The sequence below is a fragment of the Lampetra planeri genome, chromosome 76 (genome assembly GCF_965212315.1).
Source record: "Lampetra planeri chromosome 76, kcLamPlan1.2.h2, whole genome shotgun sequence".
Classification (NCBI taxonomy): domain Eukaryota; kingdom Metazoa; phylum Chordata; class Hyperoartia; order Petromyzontiformes; family Petromyzontidae; genus Lampetra; species Lampetra planeri.
In genome coordinates, this window is record NC_136181.1 from 3,039,992 (window position 1) to 3,048,459 (window position 8,468).

General features: G+C 59.5%; 1 protein-coding gene across 1 annotated transcript in view; it reads right to left on the minus strand.

Annotated features, from left to right (window-relative positions):
* Positions 1-4,353, minus strand: part of LOC144737999 (transmembrane protease serine 9-like) — a 20,980-nt gene extending 16,627 nt beyond the window's left edge. The window contains exons 1-2 of the mRNA XM_078620933.1: positions 4,138-4,353; positions 1-15 (exon numbers count right to left, since the gene is read on the minus strand). The exon at positions 1-15 is cut by the window's left edge and continues 170 nt beyond it. The gene's annotated coding sequence lies outside the window, so the exon portion shown is untranslated. The remainder of the gene's footprint in view (positions 16-4,137) is intronic.
* Positions 4,354-8,468: the final 4,115 nt, after the last annotated feature.

Below are 8,468 nucleotides of genomic sequence, written 5' to 3' on the forward strand. Positions count from 1 at the left end.
GACAGGTTCCTGAGGCTGTCGGTGGGGTGGGAAGTGGAGTAGAAAGTGGGAGGTCGCAACCGGGTACCCGATACCCGTACCCTACCCGATACCCGTACCCGGCCGGGTACGGGTAGCCGTTTGCGACTCTGGTGCGGCCGGGTACGGGTACGGGTAGGCCGTGAGTCACTGGGTGAGTCACCGTGATTGTCACTCATTTCCCAACGTCTTGTCTCTTCTCACAATTCAAGTTCCTAGAATCAACCCACCCGCGCTTGCAACGTGGCTTCATCCCAGAGGTCGCAATCAGGTACCCGATACCCGTACCCTACCCGTACCCGGCCGGGTACGGGTAGGGTACGGGTACGGCCGGGTACGGGTAGGGTACCCATTTGCGACCCTGGTGCGGCCGGGTACGGGTACGGGTAAGGAATCAAAACCCGTTTGCGACCTCTGCCAGACGGTCACCCGCATCTTCATCATCATCATCTTCGTCGTAATCGTCACGAGGCCTTTTAAACTAAGTAAATAAATAGATCGATGTGGACGACGCTTCGGGCCAATGACCATCACCGGTTCTCCGCGAGGGAGCTGTCAACCATCATCGTCAACATCATCATCAGCACCGCGTGAACTCCGATGGTCATCGCAGCAGCAGCAGCAGCAGCTGTTTGTCTGCTGGCCATCAAATGAAGTCAAGATTGGCGGTTCAATGGTTTTGTGCGGGAAGGCGCTGTAGCTAAAGACGACACGTGGTTAACGAGAGACAAGTCAGTTAAACGATGATTGACAGCAAGATGCTGTAGCGAGAGATGACACGTGATGGCTAATACTGGTAGGAACCTCCTGGTTACACCAGCCCACAGGGGATTATTGTGTCCGTCCGTCCGTCCGTCGTGCATCCAAAAATGGGAAGGGTGGGGCTGGGTGGAGAGGGGAGGGTGGGGAAGGGCTGGGTGGGGAGGGTGGGGAGGGGCTGGGTGGGGAGGGTGGGGAGGGTGGGGGGTTGGAGTGGTGGGGCTGGGTGGGGAGGGGCTGGTCACCCCGTGGTGCCCTTATAAAACTCAACGTTTAACCTACTCACGCCGGCTTGTGCCCGCCCTCACAGTCGACCATCTGGTCCAACACCATGTGAGACTAGGCTCTAAGGAAAGCTGTCTCGGGTGTGGACCAATCAACTTCAAGGACAGTGCTTATCATTATCAGAGTTATGTTTTTTATTTGCATTATGACTGCAGGTATTGTAGTCAATGCAAATGTAGTGCCATAAGAGGGGAGGGGCTGCTGGGGGCTCTGGGATCCTAGACAGATAAGCCCTCAGCGCAGGCGCTAGGATCCCAGGCACCCCAGACAGTTAAGCCCCTTGGCGCCACCAACAGGAGGGCTGTGTCTGCTCTGTGGGATATCTGGGGGCGCACACAACCCCACCCCTCGTTGGGGACGAGGCATAAAAGGGCAGCTCCCTGGACGATCAGGGCCAGTTGTAGCTCAAGACCCAAGACCCGCCAGCCAGCTTAGGACCCTGGACCCCCTCATCCCGCTTGTCCTTGTAAGGGCCGGGACGCTGTGCGGGCCAGTGGTGGGACTCTGGGACTCCCGGCTCTACGTCCTTGTAAGGGCGAGTTCCGAGGAAGCCAGAGTCCAGACCCGCACCTTGGCTGGGTCGGATCAGGAAGCCTCCCCTAGGGTAATTGTAGCCAGAGGACCCCAGAGCGTAGCCAGAGTAGTGTACCTAGGCTGTGCACCTAGGCTGTGTACCTAGGCTGTGTACCTAGGCTGTGTATCTAGGCTGTGCACCTAGGCTGTGTACCTAGGCTGTGCACCTAGGCTGTGCACCTAGGCTGTGCACCTAGGCTGTGCACCCAGGCTGTGCACCTAGGCTGTGCACCTAGGCTGTGCACCTAGGCTGTGCACCTAGGCTGTGCACCTAGGCTGTGTACCTAGGCTGTGTACCTAGGCTGTGTACCTAGGCTGTGTACCTAGGCTGTGTACCTAGGCTGTGCACCTAGGCTGTGCACCTAGGCTGTGCACCTAGGCTGTGCACCTAGGCTGTGTACCTAGGCTGTGTACCTAGGCTGTGTACCTAGGCTGTGTACCCAGGCTGTGTACCTAGGCTGTGTACCTAGGCTGTGCACCTAGGCTGTGCACCCAGGCGGTGCACCCAGGCTGTGCACCCAGGCTGTGCACCCAGGCTGTGCACCCAGGCTGTGTACGTAGGCTGTGCACCCAGGCTGTGCACCCAGGCTGTGCACCCAGGCTGTGTACCCAGGCTGTGTACCTAGGCTGTGCACCTAGGCTGTGCACCCAGGCTGTGTACCTAGGCTGCGTACCCAGGCTGTGCACCCAGGCTGTGTACCCAGGCTGTGCACCCAGGCTGTGTACCTAGGCTGTGCACCTAGGCTGTGCACCCAGGCTGTGTACCTAGGCTGTGCACCCAGGCTGTGCACCTAGGCTGTGCACCCAGGCTGTGCACCCAGGCTGTGTACCTAGGCTGTGCACCTAGGCTGTGCACCCAGGCTGTGCACCCAGGCTGTGTACCTAGGCTGTGTACCTAAGCTGTGTATCTAGGCTGTGTACCTAGACTGTGCACCTAGGCTGTGCACCTAGGCTGTGTACCTAGGCTGTGTACCTAGGCTGTGTATCTAGGCTGTGTACCTAGGCTGTGTATTTAGGCTGTGCACCCAGGCTGTGCACCCAGGCTGTGTACCTAGGCTGTGCACCCAGGCTGTGCACCCAGGCTGTGCACCCAGGCTGTGCACCCAGGCTGTGCACCCAGGCTGTGCACCCAGGCTGTGTACCTAGGCTGTGCACCCAGGCTGTGTATCTAGGCTGTGCACCCAGGCTGTGTACCTAGGCTGTGCACCCAGGCTGTGTATCTAGGCTGTGCACCCAGGCTGTGTACCTAGGCTGTGCACCCAGGCTGTGCACCCAGGCTGTGTATCTAGGCTGTGCACCCAGGCTGTGTATCTAGGCTGTGCACCCAGGCTGTGTACCTAGGCTGTGCACCCAGGCTGTGCACCCAGGCTGTGCACCTATGCTGTGCACCTAGGCTGTGCACCTAGGCTGTGTACCTAGGCTGTGTACCTAGGCTGTGTACCTAGGCTGTGTACCTAGGCTGTGCACCTATGCTGTGTACCTAGGCTGTGTACCTAGGCTGTGTACCTAGGCTGTGTACCTAGGCTGTGTACCTAGGCTGTGCACCTATGCTGTGCACCTAGGCTGTGTACCTAGGCTGTGTACCTAGGCTGTGTACCTAGGCTGTGTACCTAGGCTGTGTACCTAGGCTGTGTACCTAGGCTGTGTACCTAGGCTGTGTACCTAGGCTGTGTACCTAGGCTGTGCACCCAGGCTGTGCACCTATGCTGTGTACCTAGGCTGTGTACCTAGGCTGTGTATCTAGGCTGTGTACCTAGGCTGTGTACCTAGGCTGTGTACCTAGGCTGTGTACCTATGCTGTGTACCTAGGCTGTGTACCTAGGCTGTGTACCTAGGCTGTGCACCCAGGCTGTGTACCCAGGCTGTGCACCCAGGCTGTGCACCTATGCTGTGTACCTAGGCTGTGTACCTAGGCTGTGTACCTAGGCTGTGTACCTAGGCTGTGCACCTAGGCTGTGTATCTAGGCTGTGCACCTAGGCTGTGTACCTATGCTGTGTACCTAGGCTGTGCACCTAGGCTGTGTACCTATGCTGTGTACCTAGGCTGTGCACCTATGCTGTGTACCTAGGCTGTGTACCTAGGCTGTGTACCTATGCTGTGTACCTAGGCTGTGCACCTAGGCTGTGTATCTAGGCTGTGCACCTAGGCTGTGCACCCAGGCTGTGCACCCAGGCTGTGTACCTATGCTGTGTACCTAGGCTGTGTACCTAGGCTGTGCACCTAGGCTGTGTACCTAGGCTGTGTATCTAGGCTGTGCACCTAGGCTGTAACAGAGTATCAGGACTGTTGGAGTGTTGTATTGTACTAAAGAAGGTACCTCTACAAGTGTCTCCCGAACCCATTACACAAACATGACTCCTTGTAAAAAAAAAAAAGTGTCAGTTTTGTTGCCAGATAAAAGGGTAAAAAAAACAATTATCATATCTTGCTACTGGCAAATGATCTTCCAGTGGGGAACAACAATCATAGTAAACAACAACAACAACAGCAACAATACATACTTGAGCCACTCGAACGTGACCTTGATGACGTAGGGCGCCACCGTGTGGATGACGAACTTGTACTCGACGGCGCGATCGATCGACACGAAGTCGGTCGAAGCGAAGGTGCCGCTGCCATTGTGGAAGTGGACTTCGTCTGCGGTGGGTAAGAGAGACGTAGAGTAGGGAGAGAGGGGGTAGAGAGAGAGGGGGTAGAGAGAGAGGGGGTAGAGAGAGAGGGGGGTAGAGAGAGAGGGGGTAGAGAGAGAGGGGGTAGAGAGAGGGGGTAGAGAGAGAGGGGGTAGAGAGAGGGGGGGGTAGAGAGAGGGGGGAGTAGAGAGAGAGGGGGTAGAGAGAGAGAGGGGGTAGAGAGAGGGGGTAGAGAGAGAGGGGGTAGAGAGAGAGGGGGTAGAGAGAGGGGGTAGAGAGAGGGGGAAGAGAGAGGGGGGGGGGGGTAGAGGGGGAAGAGAGAGGGGGGGGTAGAGGGGTAGAGAGAGGGGGTAGAGAGAGAGGGGGTAGAGAGAGGGGGGGTAGAGAGAGGGGGAAGAGAGAGGGAGGGTAGAGGGGTAGAGAGAGGGGGGGGGTAGAGAGAGGGGGTAGAGAGAGAGAGGGGGTAGAGAGAGGGGGTAGAGAGAGAGGGGGTAGAGAGAGGGGGGGTAGAGAGAGGGGGGTAGAGAGAGGGGGTAGAGAGAGAGGGGGTAGAGAGAGGGGGGGTAGAGAGAGGGGGTAGAGAGAGGGGGTAGAGAGAGGGGGGGTAGATAGAGGGGGAAGATAGAGGGGGTAGAGAAAGAGGGGGTAGAGAGAGGGGGTAGAGAGAGGGGGGGTAGAGGGGTAGAGAGAGGGGGTAGAGAGAGAGGGGGTAGAGAGAGGGGGAAGAGAAAGGGGGGGGTAGAGAGAGGGGGTAGAGAGAGAGGGGGTAGAGGGGTAGCGAGAGGGGGTAGAGAGAGAGGGGGTAGAGAGAGGGGGGGTAGAGGGAGGGGGTAGAGAGAGGGGGTAGAGAGAGAGAGGGGGTAGAGAGAGGGGGTAGAGAGAGAGGGGGTAGAGAGAGGGGGGGTAGAGAGAGGGGGTAGAGAGAGAGGGGGTAGAGAGAGGGGGTAGAGAGAGAGGGGGTAGAGAGAGGGGGGGTAGAGAGAGGGGGTAGAGAGAGGGGGTAGATAGAGGGGGGGTAGATAGAGGGGGAAGATAGAGGGGGTAGAGAAAGAGGGGGTAGAGAGAGGGGGGGTAGAGAGAGGGGGTAGAGAGAGGGGGTAGAGAGAGGGGGTAGAGAGAGGGGGGGTAGAGAGAGGGGTAGAGAGAGGGGGTAGAGAGAGGGGGTAGAGAGAGGGGGTAGAGAAAGAGGGGGTAGAGAGAGGGGGGTAGAGAGAGAGGGGGTAGAGAGAGGGGGTAGAGAGAGGGGGTAGAGAGAGGGGGTAGAGAAAGAGGGGGTAGAGAGAGGGGGTAGAGAGAGGGGGGTAGAGAGAGGGGGGAGTAGAGAGAGGGGGTAGAGAGAGGGGGTAGAGAGAGGGGGGGTAGAGAGAGGGGGTAGAGAGAGGGGGAGTAAAGAGAGGGGGTAGAGAGAGGAGGGGTAGAGAGAGGGGGTAGAGAGAGGGGGGTAGAGAGAGTGGGTAGAGAGAGGGGGTAGAGAGAGGGGGAGTAGAGAGAGGGGGTAGAGAGAGGAGGGGTAGAGAGAGGGGGTAGAGAGAGGGGGTAGAGAGAGGGGGTAGAGAGAGGAGGGGGTAGAGAGAGGGGGTAGAGAGAGGGGGTAAAGAGAGGGGGTAGAGAGAGGGGGGGTAGAGAGAGGGGGTAGAGAGAGGAGGGGTAGAGAGAGGAGGGGTAGAGAGAGGAGGGGTAGAGAGAGGGGGTAGAGAGAGGGGGTAGAGAGAGGAGGGGGTAGAGAGAGGGGGTAGAGAGAGGGGGTAGAGAGAGAGGGGGTAGAGAGAGGGGGGTAGAGAGAGGGGGTAGAGAGAGGAGGGGTAGGAGAGAGAGGGGGGGTAGAGAGAGGAGGGGTAGAGAGAGGGGGGTAGAGAGAGAGGGGGTAGAGAGAGGGGTAGAGAGAGGAGGGGTAGAGAGAGAGGGGGTAGAGAGAGGGGGGTAGAGAGAGGGGGGGTAGAGAGAGGAGGGGTAGAGAGAGGGGGGTAGAGAGAGAGGGGGTAGAGAGAGGGGGTAGAGAGAGGAGGGGGGGGTAGGAGAGGGGGTAGAGAGAGAGGGGGGGTAGAGAGAGGGGGTAGAGAAAGAGGGGGTAGATAGAGGGGGGGTAGATAGAGGGGGAAGATAGAGGGGGTAGAGAAAGAGGGGGTAGAGAGAGGGGGTAGAGAGAGGGGGTAGAGAGAGGGGGTAGAGAGAGGGGGTAGAGAGAGGGGGTAGAGAGAGGGGGTAGAGAGAGAGGGGGTAGAGAGAGGAGGGGGTAGAGAGAGAGGGGTAGAGAGAGGAGGGGTAGAGAGAGGAGGGGTAGAGAGAGGGGGGGTAGAGAGAGGAGGGGTAGAGAGAGGGGGGGGTAAAGAGAGGGGGTAGAGAGAGGGGGTAGAGAGAAGGGTAGAGAGAGGGGTAGAGAGAGGGGGTAGAGAGAGAGGGGGTAGAGAGAGAGGGGGTAGAGAGAGGGGTAGAGAGAGGGGTAGAGAGAGGGGTAGAGAGGGGTAGAGAGAGGGGGTAGAGAGAGAGGGGGGTAGAGAGAGGGGTAGAGAGGAGGGGGTAGAGAGAGGAGGGTAGAGAGAGAGGGGGTAGAGAGAGGAGGGGGGTAGAGAGAGGGGGTAGAGAGAGAGGGGGGGTAGAGAGAGGGGGTAGAGAGAGAGGGGGTAGATAGAGGGGGGGTAGATAGAGGGGGGGTAGATAGAGGGGGAAGATAGAGGGGGTAGAGAAAGAGGGGGTAGAGAGAGGGGGTAGAGAGAGGGGGGTAGAGGGGTAGAGAGAGGGGGGTAGAGAGAGGGGGGGGGGTAGAGAGAGGGGGTAGAGAGAGAGGGGGGTAGAGAGGGGGGGGTAGGGGTAGAGAGAGGGGGTAGAGAGAGAGGGGGGTAGAGAGAGGGGGTAGAGAGAGAGGGGGTAGAGAGAGGGGGTAGAGAGAGGGGGTAGAGAGAGGGGGTAGAGAGAGGGGGGTAGAGAGAGGGGGTAGAGAGAGGGGGTAGAGAGAGGGGGGGTAGAGGGGTAGCGAGAGGGGGGTAGAGAGAGGGGGGTAGAGAGAGAGGGGGTAGAGAGAGAGGGGGTAGAGAGAGGGGGGTAGAGGGGTAGAGAGAGGGGGGTATAGAGAGGGGGGGTAGAGAGAGGGGGAAGAGAGAGGGGGGGGGGTAGAGGGGGAAGAGAGAGGGGGGGTAGAGAGAGGGGGTAGAGAGAGAGGGGGTGTGTAGAGAGAGGGGGGGTAGAGAGAGGGGGGTAGAGAGAGGGGGGGTAGAGAGAGGGGGTAGAGAGGGGGGGGTAGAGAGAGAGGGGGGTAGAGAGAGGGGGTAGAGAGGGGGGGGTAGAGAGAGGGGGGGGTAGAGAGAGGGGGTAGAGAGGGGGGGTAGAGAGAGAGGGGGGTAGAGAGAGAGGGGGTAGAGAGAGGGGGTAGAGAGGGGGGGTAGAGAGAGAGGGGGTAGAGAGAGGGGGTAGAGAGGGGGGGTAGAGAGAGGGGGGGTAGAGAGGGGGGGTAGAGAGAGGGGGGGTAGAGAGAGGGGGGTAGAGAGGGGGGGTAGAGAGAGAGGGGGTAGAGAGAGAGGGGGGTAGAGAGAGGGGGGTAGAGAAGGGGGAAGAGAGAGGGGGGGGGTAGAGGGGTAGAGAGAGGGGGTAGAGAGAGGAGGTAGAGAGAGGGGGGGTAGAGAGAGGGGGAAGAGAGAGGGGGGGTAGAGGGGTAGAGAGAGGAGGGGTAGAGAGAGAGAGGGGGGTAGAGAGAGGGGGGGTAGAGAGAGGGGGGGTAGAGAGAGGGGGTAGAGAGAGGGGGAGTAAAGAGAGGGGGGTAGAGAGAGGGAGGGGTAGAGAGAGGGGGGTAGAGAGAGGGGGTAGAGAGAGTGGGTAGAGAGAGGGGGTAGAGAGAGGGGGGAGTAGAGAGAGGGGGGTAGAGAGAGGAGGGGGTAGAGAGAGGGGGTAGAGAGAGGGGGGTAGAGAGAGGGGGTAGAGAGAGGAGGGGTAGAGAGAGGGGGTAGAGAGAGGGGGTAGAGAGAGGGGGGTAGAGAGAGGGGGGGGTAGAGAGAGGGGGGTAGAGAGAGGAGGGGGTAGAGAGAGGGGGGGTAGAGAGAGGGGGGTAGAGAGAGGGGGTAGAGAGAGGGGGTAGAGAGAGGGGGGTAGAGAGAGGGGGGTAGAGAGAGGGGGGTAGAGAGAGAGGGGGGTAGAGAGAGGGGGTAGAGAGAGGGGGGTAGAGAGAGGGGGTAGAGAGAGGGGGGTAGAGAGAGGGGGGTAGAGAGAGGGGG